At 38.1% G+C, this 19842-nt stretch overlaps 1 long non-coding RNA gene across 2 annotated transcripts in view; it reads right to left on the bottom strand.

Moving 5' to 3' along the window:
• The window catches only part of LOC133084816 (uncharacterized), a 60395-nt gene extending 40769 nt beyond the window's left edge, over positions 1–19626 (bottom strand). For both annotated transcript variants that reach the window (XR_009699468.1, XR_009699467.1), the window contains exons 1-2: positions 18913–19626; positions 15430–15524 (exon numbers count right to left, since the gene is read on the bottom strand). This is a non-coding gene — a long non-coding RNA (uncharacterized LOC133084816). The remainder of the gene's footprint in view (positions 1–15429; positions 15525–18912) is intronic.
• Between the last annotated feature and the right edge of the window lie 216 nt (positions 19627–19842).

Here is a 19842-nt window from a genome sequence, read left to right as displayed (position 1 = left end):
TAGAGGGAACTTACCTCAACATAATAAAGGCCATATATGACAACCCCACAGCCAAGATCATTCTCAATGGTGAAAAACTGAAACCATTTCCACTAAGATCAGGAAAAAGATAGGGTTGCCCAGTCTCACAACTATTATTCAACATAGTTTTGGAAGTTTTAGCCACAGCAATCAGAGAAGAAAAAGAAATAAAAGGAATCCAAATCAGAAAAGAAGAAGTAAAGCTGTCACTGCAGATGACATGATAGTATAATAGAGAATCCTAAAGATGCCACCAGAAAACTACTAGAGCTAATCAATGAATTTGGTAAAGTAGCAGGATACAGAATTAATGCACAGAAATCTCTTGCATTCCTATACACTAATGATGAAAAATCTGAAAGAGAAATTAAGGAAACACTCCCATTTACCATTGCAACCAAAAGAATAAAATACCTAGGAATAAACCTACTTAAGGAGACAAAAGACCTGTATGCAGAAAACGATAAGATACTGATAAAAAAAATTAAAGATGATGCAAACAGATGGAGAGGTATACCATGTTTTTGGATTGGAAGAATCAACATTGTGAAAATGACTATACTACCCAACACAGTCTACAAATTCAGTGCAATCCCTGTCAAACTACCAATGGCATTTTTCACAGAACTAGAACAAAAAATTTCACCATTTGTATGGAAACACAAAAGACCCCGAATAGCCAAAGCAATATTGAGAAAGAAAAATGGAGCTGGAGGAATCAGGCTCCCTGACTTCAGACTATACTACAAAGCTACAGTAATCAACACAGTATGGTACTGTCACAAAAACAGAAATATCGATCAATGCAACAGGATTATAAGCCCAGAGATAAACCCATGCACATATGGTCACCTTATTTTTGATAAAGGAGGCAAGAATATACAATGGAGAAAAGACAGCCTCTTCAACAAGTGGTGCTGGGAAAACTGGACAGCTACATGTAAAAAATGAAATTAGAACACTTCCTAACACCATACACAAAAATAAACTCAAAATGGATTAAAGACCTAAAAAGGCCAGATAGTATAAAACTTTTAGAGGAAAACATAGGCAGAACACTCTATGACATAAATCACAGCAAGATCCTTTTTGACTCACCACCTAGAGAAATGGAAATAAAAACAAAAATAAACAAATGGGACCAAATGAAACTTAAAAGCTCTTGCATAGCAGAGGAAACCATAAACAAGACGAAAAGACAACCCTAAGAATGGGAGAAAATATTTGCAAATGATACAACTGACAAAGGATTAACCTCCAAAATTTACAAGCAGCTCATGCAGCTCAGTACCAAAAAAAAACAAACAACCCAATCCAAAAATTGGCAGAAGACCTAAATAGACATTTCTCCAAAGAAGATATACAGATTGCCAACAAACACATGAAAGATTGCTCAACATCACTAATCATTAAAGAAATGCAAATCAAAACTACAATGAGGTATCACTTCACACAGATCAGAATGGCCATCATCAAAAAATCTACAAACAATAAATGCTGGAGAGGGTGTGGAGAAAAGGGAACCCTCTTGCACTGTTGGTGGGAATGTAAATTGATACAGCCACTATGGAGAACAGTATGGAAGTTCCTTAAAAAACTAAAAATAGAACTACCATATGACCCAGCAATCCCACTACTGGGCATACACCCTGAGAAAACCATAATTCAAAAAGAGTCATGTACCACAATGTTCATTGCAGCTCTATTTACAATAGCCAGAACATGGAAGCAATCTAAGTGTCCATCATCGGATGAATGGATAAAGAAGATGTGGCACATATATACAATGGAATATTACTCAGCCATAAAAAGAAACAAAACTGAGTTATTTGTAGTGAGGTGGATGGACCTAGAGTCTGTCATACAGAGTGAAGTAAGTCAGAAAGAGAAAAACAAATACTGTATGCTAACACATATATGGAATCCAAAAAAAAAGGTTATGAAGAACCTACGGGCAGGGCAGGTATAAAGATGCAGATGTAGAGAATGGACTTGAGGACATGGTGAGGGGGAAGGGTAAGCTGGGACAAAGTGAGAGAGTGGCATGGACTTATATATACTACCAAATGTAAAATAAATATTTAGTGGGAAGCAGCCACATAGCTCAGGGAGATCAGCTTGGTGCTTTGTGACTACCTAGAGGGGTGGGATAGGGAGGGTGGGAGGGAGACGCAAGAGGGAAGAGATATGGGGATATATGTATATGTATAGCTGATTCACTTTGTTATAAAGCAGAAACTAACATACCATTGTAAAGCAATTATACTCCAATAAAGACGTTTTAAAATAAAAGATTATAAAAAAGAAAACAGAGTTAAAAAGGAAAGTTTAAAATATAAAGTTTGCACCCTTGAAAGAAACAGTGCTATAAGAAGAAGGTTTGAAACTTAAGATTCATGCTGAGCTTCTGTCTTTCTAGAATAACTAAGAGAGCTCTATGCCCAGGCAGATTTGAAAAACGGAAAACAGCTTTCTCTTTTCTCCAAAAATATTATCTTGCAGACTTCCACTCTGACATTCTCACAACAGGCAATTTCTGTTAAAAATGTTTAAATTCTATTTTCATCAAAGTAAAACACACATGGAGTTTTAAAAAGTTAACACATCTAATAAAAAACTGTACTCCCTTGCTCTAATACCTGAGTTGGGTTTCTCAGAAGCACCCTCTTTATTTCTTTTAGCTATTTCTTCTGATAATTACCTATATAATTTAAAGTGCTACTCTCACTTGGATTTTTCAGTTTTAGGCACTGATTGCTGACTTCTTGGTATGAAAGATGAGCATTTGGAACTCTTATAAGACCACCTGAACCCTCAACTTCCTCCATCTTCCCAATATATTTATATAACTTTTAAATAAAATCAATAACCAATGTTACATTTTCATGGCTATGAAAGTATCATTCACACCTGAGGAAAATCTTGTTCCAAGACTGTATTTTCTTTTTAATGAAACTTTCTATGTTCGTTGGAATTGACATTTGATTCATTTTTACTTGCTTTTTAATTTTTTTTCATGTTCCCATCACGTATTTTTCTCAAACTCTTCACAAGAACTATAAAACCCATGGTACTATTTTAATTACTTTTCTACAAGGGGAAACATAGCAGGTAACCTACCAATTCTAGTGTGTTTCCCCCTGGAGACATAGTTCTTCAATGCTTCTAGCCCTCTCTCCTATATCTGGCTTATTGCAGACATGGCATCCTGGGACTCCCCTGTTCCTTACATTTGCTCTCTGTTTTCCTTGTTTACTCGCTTATTTTGCTGCATAGTATCATCCAGTAGCTTCCTGAGAAAGTGTGCATGGGAATTGGCAAGTAACATTTCTGAGACCTTGAATGTCTGCAGACGTGTTTATATCACCTTTGTACTTCTGGTAGATTGCCTAGATATGGATCCTAATTTTTTTTTTTTTCACAATTCTGAAGGTATTGCTCCATTGTCTTCTAGTTTCCAATGTCCCTGATACAAAGTCTAATGTTATTCTAATTCTTTATCCTTTGAATTAACAAGTTTTTTTCCCTGGAAGCTTTCTGGATTAAAAAAAAAAATCTCTGGTGTTTTAAAAATTATGACAAGTTTTGCTTGGGTCCTTTCTTGTTTATTTTGCTTGGTTCATTATTTCAATCCCAGGAAATTATTTTGTATTTGTTATTACCCAAATCTCCTCATCTGTGTTTTGTTTTCCTTTTCTGTATTACCTATTATTTGGATGTGGAAGCTTGAATTAATCACACAACTTTCCAGAATTTTTCTTTCCTGTTTTATGTCTCTTTATCTTAGATTCTACTTTCTGGGAGGTATTCCTCAATTTATCTTCCAGCCCTTCTGTTATTTTATTTACTTGCTTTTTGTCTATCCTGTTTTTAATTTCCATGAATTCTTTATTGTTATCTGTGTCTTTTATTATTTTTTATGGAGTCAATATTTTCTCTTAGCTCTTTGAGGAGATTAAATGCATGTTTTAAAATTTTTTTCAACTTTCCAGATTGTGTTATTTCCCTTGATTGCCCATGGCTTCTTTATATTAAGAAGCTGTTTGGAATATGTGTGTGTAAAGGCAGGCCATATTGACTAGGGCCCCATGTGAGTTTCCTAGCAGAGGCCCAGCTGTTTCAGTGAGTATTATCAAATGTCAGTATATGCAAATATTCCCTTCATCCTCCACTCAGTCTTTTTATATCTCAAGAGAAAAGAATTCTCTAGTCTCCAGCCTTGGGGAATATGCCTAGTTGCCTGCATTTTTGGAGTTGAGTCATGGAAAAGTGGTGGGTGTCTCGATATTCAGTATATAGTCTTTTAAATTTTATTTTTAAATTTACATAAGGTAGTATTCACTCTTTTCGGGTTTTGTTCTATGAGTTTTGAGGAATGCAAAGAGTTTCAGACCACCACTGCAATCGAGAAATAAAACAGTTCCTTCATCCTCCAAAATAGCTTCCTGCTTGTCCTTTGTAGTCAATCTCTCCTGCAAGCCCTAACCACTAGCAACCACTGATATCTTTACCATTCCTAAGGTTTTACTTTTCTAGAATATCATATAAATGGAATCATTCTTCTTTACTTTTTCATGTCCAGTTATTTTCATTTGGCATAATGCATTTGAGAATCATCCATCCTGTTACATACATCAACAGTTCATTCCTTTGTTTGCTGATTAACATTCCATTATATGGATGTACCACAGATTGTTCATCTATTCCTCTGTTGAAGGACATCTTGATTGTTTCCAGTTTTTGGTGATTATGAATAAAGCTGCTACAAACATTTTCATATGGGCCTTTTTATGAAAATAGGTTTTCATTTCAATCCTACCCCCTAGGAGTGAGATGGCTAGGTCATATGGTAAATGTATATTTAACTTTGTAAGAAACTGACAAACTGCTTTCAAAGTGGCTGTACCATTTTGCATTTTCATCAGCAATGTATGAGAGCTCCAGTTGTTGTACAACCTCACCAGGATATTATTAGGATTTGTTTGTTTCTTTTTTTTAAAAATAGATTTATTTTATTTATTTATTTATTGGCTGCGTTGGGTTTTTGTTGCTGTGCCTGGGCTTTCTCTAGTTGCGGCGAGTGGGGGCTACTCTTCGTTGCAGTGCGTGGGCTTCTCATTGCGGTGGCTTCTCTTGTTGCGGAGCACAGGGTCTAGGTGCATGGGCTTCAGTAGTTGTGGCACGCAGGCTCAGTAGTTGTGGCTCGCGGGCTGTAGAGCGCAGGCTTAGTAGTTGTGGTGCACAGGCTTAGTTGCTCTGCGGCATGTGGGATCTTCCTGGACCAGGGCTTGAACCTGTGTGCCCTGCATTGGCAGGTGGATTCTTAACCACTGTGCCACCAGTGAAGTCCCTGTTTGTTTGTTTCTGAAGTCATTCTACTAGGTGAATAGTGCTATCACATGGTGGTTTCAGTTTGCATTTTCCTAATGACTAATAATGCTAAATATCTTTTCATACACTTATTTGCCATCTATATATCTTATTTGGTGGAGTATCTTTTGAAATATTTTGTGCATTTTTATAGGGCTGTTTATTTTCTTATTGTTGAATTTCAAGATTTCTTTATTTATTCTGGATATATCAGTGCATTTATAGATGTCTGATTTGCAAGTATTTTCTCCTAGTCTGTGGCTTGGCTTTTCATTTCTTTAATAGTGGCTTTTACAGAGCAGAAGTTCTTAGTTTTAAGGAGGTATAATTTATCAATTCATACTTGTACAGATTGTACTTTCAGTGTCATATCTAAGAGTCCTTCGCTTAATCAAGGTCATAAAGATTTCCTCCTATGTTTTTTTATAAAAGTTCTATAGATTTACATCTTACATTTAGATCTATAATCCATTTTGAATTAATTTTTGTAAAGATGTTAGGTATAGGTCAAGGTTTATTTTTTTTCATGTATGTATGTCTGATTTTCCCAGCAACATTTGTTGAAAAGATGATTCTTTCACTGTTGGATTTCCTTGCACCTTTATCAGAAATAAATTGTCCGTATTTGTGTGAGTCTGTTTCTGTACTTTATATCCTATTCCATTCATCCATCCTTTCACCAATATGTCACAGCCTTATTGTAGTTTTAGAGTGAACCTTAAAATCAGGTAATATGTGGCCTCCAAATTTGTTTTTATTTTTCAAAAGTGTTTTGGTTCTACTACTTCTTTTGCCTTTCCATATACATTTTACGTCAGCTTGTTGACATCTATAAAAATTCCTCTGAGATTTTGATTGGGATTGTTACACATGAGACTAGGTCCCTGGTGGAACATCCCAGATAATTGTGGAGGACACATATGAGACACCTTTTGAAGCCTCCTAGAAACAGTCAAGAGAACTTTGCAAAGGTGTTCTACGTCAGCATGCATTATCCAACAGACCTCAACATCTGCTCCCGGTGAAGATGGAGTAACAGGCATTGTTTCCTGAAAGAAACAACTTAAAAAAAAAAAACCCTAAAAATGATATATTAAACAATAGTTTTCAAGGGATTGAACAACGGTTAATGAAGAACCGTTTTCCCTGAGAAATGGGAAACAAATGAGGTGAGTATTATGCACGATGGTGTTGGGAATCTGGAGATGTTATGTCTGCTAAAGTTTGCAGAACAGAATACCAGAGAGGAGAAGGCTGCGCAGAGAGGGAACTCCAGAGATCGCCAAATGGTACCTTTTGAATATTCTGCAGGACACTGATAAACACATGCATATGAGAAAACTCCCCAAAGCACGGGAAAGAACCACTTAAAAAGATTGGAGTGAACATACTTGGTGTTTACATGGGGCCTGAAATAATTTCTGTTGCCATCAGCCAAAATGAAAAGACTCATAATTCTGGGGTCATTGGGTAGAACACTCGGGAAGATCCTGCCTAAGAAATGGGGAATAATTAGCCTTAGACTAGACAGTACTCTGCTTAACAAATCAGAAAAGCCAGATCCAAACAAACCAAACAGTTTTACAATAATTTAACTGTATCCAAGTACAAAGCTTAAGTAGATTTACAGGAATACAAAACAGCACACAACAAGGTAAAATTCTTAATGCCCGCCACTCAATCAAAAATTACCAGGCATGCAAAGAGGCAAGAAAATATGATCCATAATGAGGATAAAACTTAAATCAATCAAAGTGGACCCAGAATTGAAACAGATGCTAGAATTAGCAGACAAGGACATTAAGATAGTTATAACTGTATTCCAGATGTTCAAAAAGCTGGAGGAAAGACTGAACAAATAGAGATATGCTATAAATAAAAAAGCTCAAATCATATTTCTAAAGATGATAACTAAAATCTCAGAGAGGAAAAAATTCACTGAAAGGATTATTGGCAGATTAAACATTGCAGAAGAAATGATTATTAAACTTGGTGACATGCAAAAGAAACTATGCAAAATGAAAAACAGACAAAAAAGAGAAAACAATAACAACAACAAACAAGAAGACCAGGAGAATTATTGAGATGTAGTACCACTGCAGTGGCCTATCATGTATGAACTTGAAGTCTACAGAAGACAGCACACAGAGGTTGAGGTAAAAATATTTAAAGAAATAATGATTGAAATTTTTTCAAATCTAGAAATCTATATATCCAAGATGATCAACGAAGCAAGCAAAACAAAAAACCAAACCAAACCAAGCCAAAACAAAAAAACTATGAAGAAAACTACACCAAAGCATATCATAATCAAATTCTCCAAACTACGATCAGGAGAAAATCTCAAAAGGAGCCAGAGAAAAAACGGTATTAAGTAGAAGGGAATGATGATAAGAATTACCGCAGATTTTTCAATAGAAGCAATACAAGTGAGATGGCAGTGGAGCAATATCTCAAAAGTGGTAGAAGAAGAATTATCAATGAGAATTCTATACTCAGTGAAGATAACTTTTAAATACAAACATAAAATAAGGACTTTTTCAGACATAAAAATGCTGAAAGAATTCATTACCAACAGAGACACACTACAAGAAATGTTCAAGGAAGTCCTTCAAACAGAATGAAAATATCAGATGGAAATATGGATGTATACAAAGGAATGAAGAGCACTGGAAATAGTAACTATGTGCATAAAAATAAAAGGCCTTTTTCCTGTTTACTTAAATCTTGTAAAGGAAAATTGACTATGTAAAGCAAAAACAGTAACAATGAATTGTTAAAACAATTATGTTTACATATATTTAAAACATATGTAGAAATAAAATGAATGACAACAATAGCACAAAAGACAGGGTGGAGAAATGGAAGTTGTAAGGTTCTTTCACCATATGTGACATAGTATAACATCACTTGAAGTTAAAGATAAGTTAAAGATATTTAGATGATACTAAAACCCCTAAAAAACTGCTAAATAACAAAACAGAGTTATGGAGTTATGTCTAATAAGCCAACAAAGGAGATAAAATGTAACTATTATAATTTTTCATTAATTCAAAAGAATGCAGGAAATGAAGAGAAGGCACATAAACAGATGAGACAAATAGCAAGATGGTAAATTTAAGTCTAAACATATAATTAATCACATAAAACTAATGGGTTTAAATACCGTAATTAAAAGGCAGAGACTTTCAGATTGGCTAAAAAAGTGGGACTCAACTATTGGCTGTCTACAAGAAACCAACACAAATAGGTTAAAAGTAAAAGAATGGAAAAGAATATACCATGCTAATACTAATCTAAAGAAAGCTTGAGTGGTTATATTAATATCAAAGTAGACTTTGGGACAAAGAATATTATGTTGGATAAATGGGATTATTTCATAATGATAGAGACTTCAATTCATCAAGATTGGATAACAATCCTAAATGTTTATATATCTAATAAAAGAGCTTCAAAATACACGAGGCAAAAACTAATAGAACTGCACAGAGAAATAGACAAATCCACAAATATAATCAGAGAATTAAATCTAATTGATAGAACAAATAGAATATCAGTAAGGATGTAGATGATTTGAATAACACTATAAATCAATTTGACCTAATTTACATTTATAAAACACTTCATTCAACAGCAACAGAATACACATTCCTTTCAAAGGCACATGGAACATTTGCTAAGATAGATTGTGTTTTGGGTCATAAAATAGTCTCAACAAGTTCTCTGATCATAATGGAATTAAATTAGAAATGTATAACTTAAAGATCTCTGGAAAATATCTGAATATTTAGAAATGAAATAACACATTTCTAAATAATCCATGGGTCAGTCAAGAGATCAAAAAGAGATTACAAAGTATTTTATACTGGATGGGAGTACAAACAGAAAGTATCAAAATATGTGGGATGCCATTAAAGTAGTAATTAGAGGGAGATTTATAGCACTAAATGTCAATATTATTAGATAATAAAAAAGGTCTCAAATCATTGACCTCAGTTTCCACCTTAAGAAACCAGAAAAAGAAGAGCAAATTAAACCCAAAGTAAACAGAAGATTGGACATAATTGAAGATTAGAGTGGACAACAGAAAAACCATAGAAAAAAATCAGTGAAACCAAAAGCTGGTTCTTTGAAAAGACAAATAAATTGAACTCCTAGCTGTATTTATCAGAAACAAAAAAGGGGAGACACAAATGACCAATATCAGGAATACAAGACGTTACATAACTACAGATTTTACAGATAATACGTGGATAATAAGGAATATTATGAACAACTTTATGCCAGTAAATTTGACAATTTTGAGGAAATGAACAAATCTCTTGGAAGACATGAACCATTAAAGCTTACTCAAGAAGAAGTAGATAACTTGAATAGCCCTATACGTATCAAAGTAATTGCATGTATAGTTAAAATTCTCCCTAAAAAGAAAATTCCATTTTCATTGGTAAATTTTACTAAACACTTAAGGGATAAGTAATACCAATTCTATATGAAATCTTCCAGAATACTGAAGCATAGGGCATACTTCCCAGACCATTCTATGTGAATAACATTACCTGTATACCAAAACCAGACAAATATATCACAGAAAAGAAAACTACAGAGCAATATCCCTGGTAGACATAGATGTAAAATTCTTAACCAAACTAGAAATCAAGTCTAACAATGTATATGAAGAAAAGATAATATATTATGGCCAAGTGAGGCTTATCCCAGGAATGCAGAATTGGTTTAACATCTGAAAATATATGAAAATAATTCATCATATAAACAAGTGAAAAAGAAATACCATATGAATATCTCAACATACACAGAAAAAGTATTTGACAAAATTCCATTCCTGATTAAAAATTTTTTTTCTCAACTTGATAAAGGGAGTATATAAAAAAATCTTTGGTTGACATCACACTGATGGTAAAAGACTGAGTACTTTCCTCCTAAGATAAGAAACAAGGCAAGGATGTCCACTGTCACCACTTCTATTCATCATCATATGGACTTTTTAGCCATTGCAGCCAGGCAAGGAAAAGAAATGAAAGGCATCAAGATCAGAAAGGAAGAAGTAAAACCAGTTTTATTCACACATTACATGATTACCTATGGAAAAAATCTGATGGAAATGGACAAAAAAAAAAGTTGCTAGAACTAAAAGCTGAATTTAGAGAAGTTACTGGATACAACATCAACATACAAAAGTCAATGTGATTCTATATATTAGCAGTGAGCTATGAGAAACTGAAATTGAAAAATAGTATCATTTACAGTAGCACCAAAATAATAAAATATTTGGGATAAATCTGACAAACAACGTGCAAAACCTACACACTGAAAACTACAATCCATGCTGAGAGAAATTTTAAGAGATCTAAATAGAAGGAGAGATACATCGTGTTCATGGGTTGCAAGACTTAAAATTGTTAAAATATCAATTCTTTCCAAATTGATCAAACAGATTCAACATAATCCTAATATAGAAAAGTAAGCTCAGGGCTAACGTTCTACTAAAACTTCTAAACCACGCCATAGAATTGGTTTTAGGAGAAATTATGGCCACAGTTGCCACTGCATTAGGTATACTGGGCTTTGCAAGGCTGCCAGCAACTCATCTTGGCTTCAACTGCTCCTGCTGCCAAAAGGGATTCCTCTTATACTTTGCCTTGCAATCACAGCTTCTGCTAAAAGCTGAAAGTCTTCTCCATCACTCTCTCCAGTAAAATGCACACTTCAGCCACAGGTTATTTCTCACACAGCTCACTTCTGAACTGAAGTCTCCTGTGGGTGTAAAGGACTACTGGTGCCAAGTTACCTGCCTGTGCTCTAGCTGCAAAGGAGGTTGAGGCAGTGAGACATCCACTTTTTTAATCCTGAAAAGGAGGAACTTACAAAGTGGAACATTTCCCAAAATTAGAAGGGTTTTCAAAAGTGTTAGGCAGCCAGAAACATATGTCCCATATATAGGCCAAATACTAAAAATATTCAACATAAAATAATTGGGCTTCAGCTATATTTTAAAAGAAACACCCTAAATTAGATGTATAAGAATCCTTTTGTTAGTCCTCAAGACAAGAAAGGCCTGTGTTTTAATCCAGGATATACATCCATCTCCATGTTCCTCTGATTCACTTTAGTTTCAAAAAGGTGTATGTAGGTGGCATTCAGGAAGACAAGATACAAAAACAAAAAATAGCTTAAGGGATGCAGAAAGTCTCCATCAAAAGTTTGAGAAGAAATGACCTATTTCCCTTTGTCCAAACTGCATCGTTTTCCAGAGAGTCATAGAGAAAATGGAGAAAGGGGGCCACATGTGATTAGCACATGAGCAGACATGGACCACCTCTGAAGTGTTTCAAGAAGAGTTAATGCTTGGGTCTTGGGGCTTTTCTCTCACCTGGTTTCCTTTTGCTGTTTTCAAAAGATTCAGAAGTTGCAGAAAAAAATCCAGACACCAGGGTCATTGTTAACATTGCTGTTATACTTTGAGGTAGGGGTCCCCAACCCCCGGGCCATGGACTGGTACCGCTCTGTGGCCTGTTAGGAACCAGGCCGCACAGCAGGAGGTGAGCGGCAGGCTAGCGAAGCTTCACCTGTATTTACAGTCACTCCGCATTGCTCGCATTACTGCCTGAGCTCCGCCTCCTGTCTGCATTCTGGTGAGTTGTATAATTATTTCATTATACAGTACAATGTAATAATAATAGAAATAAAGTGCACAATAAATGTAATGCGCTTGAATCATCCGGAAACCATCCCCCTCCGCCCCGGTCCGTGGAAAAATTGTCTGCCACGAAACTGGTCCCTGGTGCCAAAAAGGTTGGGGACCGCTGCTTTAAGGCATTCCTGGCATCTTGGAGAACAAATCAGCAAGTAAACTTTGAAAGAATACCCTTTCTTCGTGGGTATCGTGGATTTTTTTTTTTAAAATATCTTTTTCTATAGCTTTATGTGGATGTAGTCTAAAAATATGTAATCTATTTCTCCAGGCCACCACAAGAGCAGGGAGTTAATGGACGTACACACACACACAAATGCACACACAAACAAAGGAACACATACATATACCTATAGTATTTATATAACCCCCCCGCCCCTGCACTCCAACCCAAACTCTGTTATAGGGCTTTAATCCTCCACCTACAGAGCATTCTTTACATGCCCCTGAGGAGTCTAGCTCCAGACCAAAACCCTACATGGGATTGTTCAGGGCCAGCTAATTACAAAGGCTTTGCCTGGTCGGCCCCATGGGGCAATCTGTCCTCATCACACCAGACTTGGTGCACAACCACGTCATTGCAGTTTTCTAGAGGGAGTTGCAGTCAAGGACTCAGGGCCCCCAAGGCCAGCCACCCTCACCCACATATCTGCATTCCAATAGCCCAGGCACCTCCATTCAGAGGCCTCTTTCCGAATGTCCAGAAACAGCTGCACAGCAGTGCAGTAGAAGTACTTTTTTTTTTTTTTAATGAATTTATTTATTTATTTTTGGCTGCACTGGGTCTTCGTTACTGCGCGCAGGCTTTCTCTAGCTGCGGTGAGCGGGGGCTACACTTCCTTGCGGTGTGCAGGCTTCTCATTGCGGTGGCTTCTCTTTGTTGCAAAGCATGGGCTCTAGGTGCGCGGGCTTCAGTAGTTGTGGCTCGGGGGATCTAGAGCGCAGGCTCGGTAGTTGTGGTGCATGGGCTTAGTTGCTCCGCAGCATGTGGGATCTTCCCAGACCAGGGCTCGAACCCAAGTCCCCTGCATTGGCAGGCAGATTCTTAACCACTGCGCCACCAGGGAAGTCCCAGAAGTACTTATTTTTGAACTCATAGCTCCAGTGGCAGTCTCAGAGATCACGGCTGGCTTGGGAATTCAGTTTGTATTTTTTTTGCATGTCATTTCTGGAGTCTCAAGTCTCCCATCAGAACTTTTTCCAATGGATCTTCCAATGATTTTTTGGGTACCAAATTCTAGACATTGAATCATGGCTTCCTTAAAATACCCAGAGTAATTTCTGTTCCCTATCCTGAACCTTGACTGATACACCCCTCTTGCCAATAGACCTCTGGGATATAAGCTTACACACAAGCCTGAAATGTCCTCTCTCACCTTAACCTCACCCATGCCCCCCGCTATAAATATTTCCCCCTTGATGAGGAGCACTGAGAAGTACGTATCTTCTAATGGTGTTTTAACTAAGATGTCTAATTTCGAACTTCAGAAGTAGTTGCTAGAGAACGGGTACTATACATTTCTCCTTTTATCATTTTAATGGGAATGTCCTGGAGACAGTTTGACTTGCATTTCTCATTTGCCATGGTCTTTTACACACAAATCTGAAGACTAGGTCAAGCATCTTTTTTTTTTTTTTTTTTAAGCAGTTTCAAGTGAAGACATACAAACCTAATGATTACTATGGTGGACTAGATAATGTTTCAAATAATAACATCCTCCCAAGTCAGCTCCATGTACTGTAAAAATCAATGGGCTTTGCTCTGCTGGAGAGAAAGAGCCGGGATTGTGCAGATTTGGTGCCTTTGCCCATCTCTCTGCTCCATGGCCAGCCAGTGGCTCTTTCTGGGAGCTACGCCTTATGTATATTTCTGCAGCAGTGTCAAAGGGATTTCTTACTATATGGTGCTATATCCAATTAATTCAGAAGACTAAAAATACAGCCAGAGACACTGGAATTTGTGACTGCAGAAGTCTCTGACCAAGGTTTCCATCCTGACACATTAAAATAACATTATTGCATCAGAAGAAAACCTCTGGGCAAAAAGCAAGGGAGCTCCCTCTTCTTAGGTAGTAAAATCGTGTGTGGTTTTCAATTTTATGTAGTACAGCTCTTTCAACACTATATATTTTCAAATGTCATAGGTATTTTGGGCATATGACCTGTCTGCTTAATGATTTAAGCTTCAGTTCCAGCTTAATTGCCTCAACCTGGTAAGTTTGTTGCATGAAGAGATCGGCAGCTGTGCATATTACAAACCAGGAAGTATTTTTGACAATGTTTCCAGCAATTTCTTTGCTCTTTCCTCTGAGTTTGAAAATGAGAGGAAGTTCCCTGTTTTTACAATGAAGTCAAGGCTAATTTTCTGATTGCTGTTTAATCGAACAATGAAAGTTCAACCAGCTTACAATGGTGGCCATTGGCAGTTATCAATGGTTAACACTTATATAAATGCCCCCAGGCCCTACGTTTCCTGCAATAAGTGCGTGGCAATCTATAATTCTCATGTCCTTTATGTGGGACAAATTATACATTCCCATCTTCCTGTTCAGCTTACTCCTTCTGGACAAATATATCTTAACCATACTTAGTACTGGCTGGCTCTTTGGATGGAAAAGGCCGAAAAGGAGATTACTTTGAATACTTTGCAACATGAATACAACTTAAGTATCACCCTGCCGTTTCTGTATCTTGGAGGTGGGTGGAGAAAAACCCGCAGGTGCATCTCCCTGCCAGAATATATAGTAACATATTTTTGGAAGATTGTATAATGTAGTGCCCATTATACCATTGGTTTCATGAGATAATTATGATGCACTAAAGCAAATCAGCATGCTAGACTGGATGAATATGCTTACATTCTAATTTTGCATAGAAGGTGATTACTGTTATTATTATTTATAGAGTGCAGTAAGTGTATATAATGCTTGATAAACATGTAGGCAGACAAGGGCTCGGCCCAGAGGTGCCTCAGTTCTAACTGCCTGACTTAGACAATGTAAATGCAAAAAAGCTACTCTGTGCAAAAGTGGAAGGGGACCAGGCAGAAAATGGGGTTAATGAAATAAGTGTTCCTGAAGCACCAAAGGATAAAAAGTGCGTGTCCTTTTAGACTTAGGCTGAAATTGCTCTTAACAGTTCAGGGAGAATCAAATACTGTAACTAAATCCACTTAGAGATACTTTCTGAAACCTGTTAATAAATTTCAGTTGGTTTCTGTAAATTCAGCTGTACCCTACTGGCCCAGGTCTAGCTGTATGGATTCCTAGATCTCAAAGCACCGCTCCTAGGGGCTTCACAAAGAAAGCAGAAAAATAGAAAGGTACCAGATTGCAGGCTCTTTGAAGGCAGGAATGAAGTCTAATAGGCACTTGACCTTCTACATCCATTCGCTTGGCTAGGATTTTTCTTGCCTTGATACCTGTGATGGGAAAAATGAAGCCTTTGTAACTAGCAGCACTGTTTTCACATATAAGCAAATCCACATACAGGAGTGCCCCTTATAAAAATTTACGCTATGAAAAACCTACCCCTTGTGGAAGCCCTCCCTGAAATGTGCACCGAAAACAGCAACAAATTGTCTCTTTACTATTGCTCTTTAGGCTTTATAATGTGACCAAAGTGTTCTTTGGTGCCAATACAGTCCATTTAGGATGAGTACTCCATAATTCATGAAAAAGCATCTCCAGGGAAGGCTCTATGTGCTATTTAGAAATCTATGGTGAAGTATAATTACACTATATGAACACATGTATAAGGAAAATGTCATTATTTTTTAATATAATAATACCAGCCAAAAATCCAACTTTCATCACAAACTTACTGCTAATCTGTAATAGTACTTTAGGAGTATTAGCTATAAATTAATATAATTACATGACAACTACCTGTCTTGGTTGTGACAGTTTTGAAATTTGAAGTTATCAGTTTAGGACTTCAACTTCTTAAAAGAAATCAGCCACTTAGATTTTGTCTTTGGGGTTAACTCTACTAAGATTAGAGGGCACTACACAAGAAGTTCAAATACAAAGCTATTAATATATCATGAAGCATGAAATATTAAGAGCAAATCCAAGTCTTGAGAGAAGTTGCGGGAAATTTCCAGTGTTTTATACCAAATTTGCTATGTTCTAAAGACAGTGTTTAAAATTTTTGATAATGTTTTCTTTATCATGAGCTATTTAGGCTCTTTTAAAATGTTTCTCTAGAAAATGTATTACATAATTGAACAGATTTATTAAAATCATTTTGACCATAATCTATAACAGATATATAGATAACAATATATATAAGATATATGTGTTAACTGGTTTTTAGGTAAGTCTTATGTGAAATAATTTTTATTCTTGCCATTTTTTGGGGGGGGGCAGAAAATGAGAAGCTGTATTAAGGAGCTTGTTTTGCTCAGGAGATAGCTTCTGGAAGGACAGAATTATGGGTCTCCATAGCTTTGCCAACATGTATTTGCTAGAGGGTTTGATTTAGAGACATTAATTGTTAGAGTATGTTATGAAAAGCCACTGCTATATTAAAATAGTGTCCCTCCCCTGGAACACCACCACCCCTACTCCCAGTAGAGCTATTCCTTCTTTGTAAACTTGATGTTCTGGCTCTACGGTAGCTATGGATTGGTGTGTGTGCGTGCGTGCGTGCGTGTGTGTGTGTGTGTATGCAGCTAATTTTCCACCTGGTCTCTGAAATGTGCCTGATAGTTGAATTGCCTTGTCAACTATAGTGCCTCTATTTGGGGGCATGTCATACAAGCTTTGGTCTGCAGCCTATTGGGCCATATTGGCAGTACATGAACCTTTGTGAACTACCACATTGATTAAGGCAAAGTCCAGGGTGAGTTGAGCTAACAATGTTTCTTACCTTGTCAGAAATGCATACACCCAACTTAAATGATACGCTGCATTCTGAACAATAGGATAATATTTGTAATGCACTTTGGACAGCACTTCTGAGTTCCAAACACAAAACTTTTAAATGTACATGTCAATAGATAAACATGAAAGAATTCTCATAGAATAAGAGCAGCAGGTGATATTTCTACAGATAATTTAAACGCCCACTCAGCTATGACAGTTATTCTTTTTTTATAAATTTATTTATTTATTTTTAGCTGTGTTGGGTCTTCGTTTCTGTGCGAGGGCTTTCTCTAGTTGCGGCGAGCGGGGGCCACTCTTCATTGCGGTGCGTGGGCCTCTCACTATCGCGGCCTCTCTTGTTGCAGAGCACAGGCTCCAGACGCGCAGGCTCAGTAGTTGTGGCTCACGGGCCCAGTTGCTCCGCGGCATGTGGGATCTTCCCAGACCAGGGCTTGAACCTGTGTCCCCTGCATTGGCAGGCGGATTCTCAACCACTGCACCACCAGGGAAGCCCAACAGTTATTCTTTTGAGAGTTATTTTTCCTCTTCTCCCCTCCCCTTCCTGCTCCTCTCCTTTCCATTTCATGTATAAATATGTATATTTTATATATATATGAGTCAGTTTAGACATTTTTTAAATGTAGTTATTTTATACTCTTTAAAAAACAATTAATTAAATCAACATGCATTTATTAAGTGTCTGTCATTTACCAGGCACTGCACTGGGTCCCATGGAAAGGAAGACAAAATTACTGCCCTGAAGACTATAAATTTAGAAGCAAGACAGATATGCAAACAACCAATCACATTAGAATGTGAAAAAAGTTAATCCTGGGCTTCCCTGGTGGCGCAGTGGTTGAGAATCCGCCTGCCAATGCAGGGGACACGGGTTCAAGCCCTGGTCTGGGAAGATCCCACATGCCGCGGAGCAACTAGGCCCGTGAGCCACAATTACTGAGCCTGCGCGTCTGGAGCCTGTACTCCGCAACAAGAGAGGCAGCGATAGTGAGAGGCCCGCGCACCGCGATGAAGAGTGGCCCCCGCTCTCCGCAACTAGAGAAAGCCCTCGCACAGAAACGAAGACCCAACACAGACAAAAATAAATAAATAAATAAAATTAAAAAAAAATTAAAAAAAAAAAAAGTTAATCCTGCAGAGGAAGGAGTACTTAGGCCTGCCACATCAAATAGCCATTACTTACTGTGGCTATGTCTGCCAGGTTGTGGCACCTGCTAATACAGCATCACTAATTAGCTGTTGACATTGAACACTTAGAAACAAAATTGTGACCCAACTTAGAAGGTTCATATGTACCAGCATAGCTGCCAGTTCACCATCTTGTTTTCAAACCTTTTTTTTTTTTGCCAATGACTTGCTTATTCCCACACTATTAATCTGAATTAACATTTTCAGGAACAGTGATTCCCACTGAGGAATTGCTGTTTCTGAAACATGCATCACTAGGACTTGGTTATGTAATTCCTTCATGATGACAGGGTGTTTTTAAATTTATATATTAAAAAATAGGTCGGTTGCAAGAGGACCTGGAGGCTGGTACTCGACGTCCTTCTCTGAAATTCCCTTGTTCTGTGTTCTAATTAGGAACATGCTGTATCTTTACTTATTTTAATTATTCTATTTATTTGTTAACTCCAACCCGTAGTTAAGGGTATCCATAACATTGCCTAATTAGCTAGAATTCTAATTTTCAAATGTGGGAATTCCTAAGATTATTAAACGTAAGGCAGTAGAGCAAGATTCCACACTTCCGTCTATTTTGTTCAACTTCCTTTGAGATTGAAGATTGCAATGAAACTTTCAGCTGCTTCAACCAGGTCTTATACTACTTTTAGTAACTTTGAGAAGTTGAAGTTAAAAGTGTGTTTGTGGACCGGGGATCTTTTTCACCCATTCTGTTTACTTCCTGCTTCCTACCCTCACCTTTTCCATTTTAAACAAGTATTTTCATGAACGAGGCATCTCGGCGGTCAAACGGTGTTCTGGATTCAGAAAGGAAGACGCTTGCTGTTAAAGACCACTGCCACTAGACCGGAGCAAAATTGCTGGCTGCTCTCTTGGTCACTGCAACGCGTGTATGACGCCTCGCTGCTGATAGCGGATCCGGCCCGGGCAGGAGCTCCTGCACATTTTGCTCCCGCCCCGAGTCTACGGGGGGCCCCAGGCTGGGCACCGCCGCAGAGTACAGAGCGCCGTGGGCGCAAGGAGCCGCGTACTCTGCTCCATGAGATGGCTGGGTCGCTGCTGAGGACAAACGCTCCAGGGACAATCTTTAGCTATCCTAGAACCTCTTAAAGACCCTTCATTTGGCGCCTCCGCAGAAAGTCTCTTCCATTTTGGGCCCAGGATACCTTGTGAGAACGAGCGAAGTTAGGTGGCTACTCAGGCCCCCTTCGAGAGTAAGTTCCTGGAGGGTGGCAAAGAGTCACCCCGATGATCTCGAGGAACTCGGCTCGGTGTTGTAGCCACCGTGGCTTCAGACCCAACACCCAAGGGCAGGGTATGGGGCATCCGGAGCCCGGCCTTGGCCTGACCCCTTTCTCTGGTTCCGGGTGCTTTGGCCCAGCTTCTGGCGGAAACTCCCCCAGGGTCAGGCGGGGCGGGGAATTAAGTGGAGAAGGCCCGGCCCCTTTGATCCCTGGGCAGCAACTTCTCAGTGCACAGCGGCAGCGGGCTGGAGGTGTGCTCGGAGGAGACGAGAGGCGCCCTCGGCGCACCAAAGCGGGCTCCCTTCTAGGACCCTGCGGCGGCAGTGGGGGCCAGGAAGACTCTGAGAGCTCCCCATCCCGCCTCCTTCCTAGTGGAGCATGAAAATCAATCCTCCCTAACGGTCTACTCCCCTCCTCCTCCCAA

Source organism: Eubalaena glacialis, chromosome 2 (assembly GCF_028564815.1).
Source record: "Eubalaena glacialis isolate mEubGla1 chromosome 2, mEubGla1.1.hap2.+ XY, whole genome shotgun sequence".
NCBI lineage: Eukaryota > Metazoa > Chordata > Mammalia > Artiodactyla > Balaenidae > Eubalaena > Eubalaena glacialis.
This window is presented reverse-complemented; position numbering and strand designations above follow the sequence as displayed.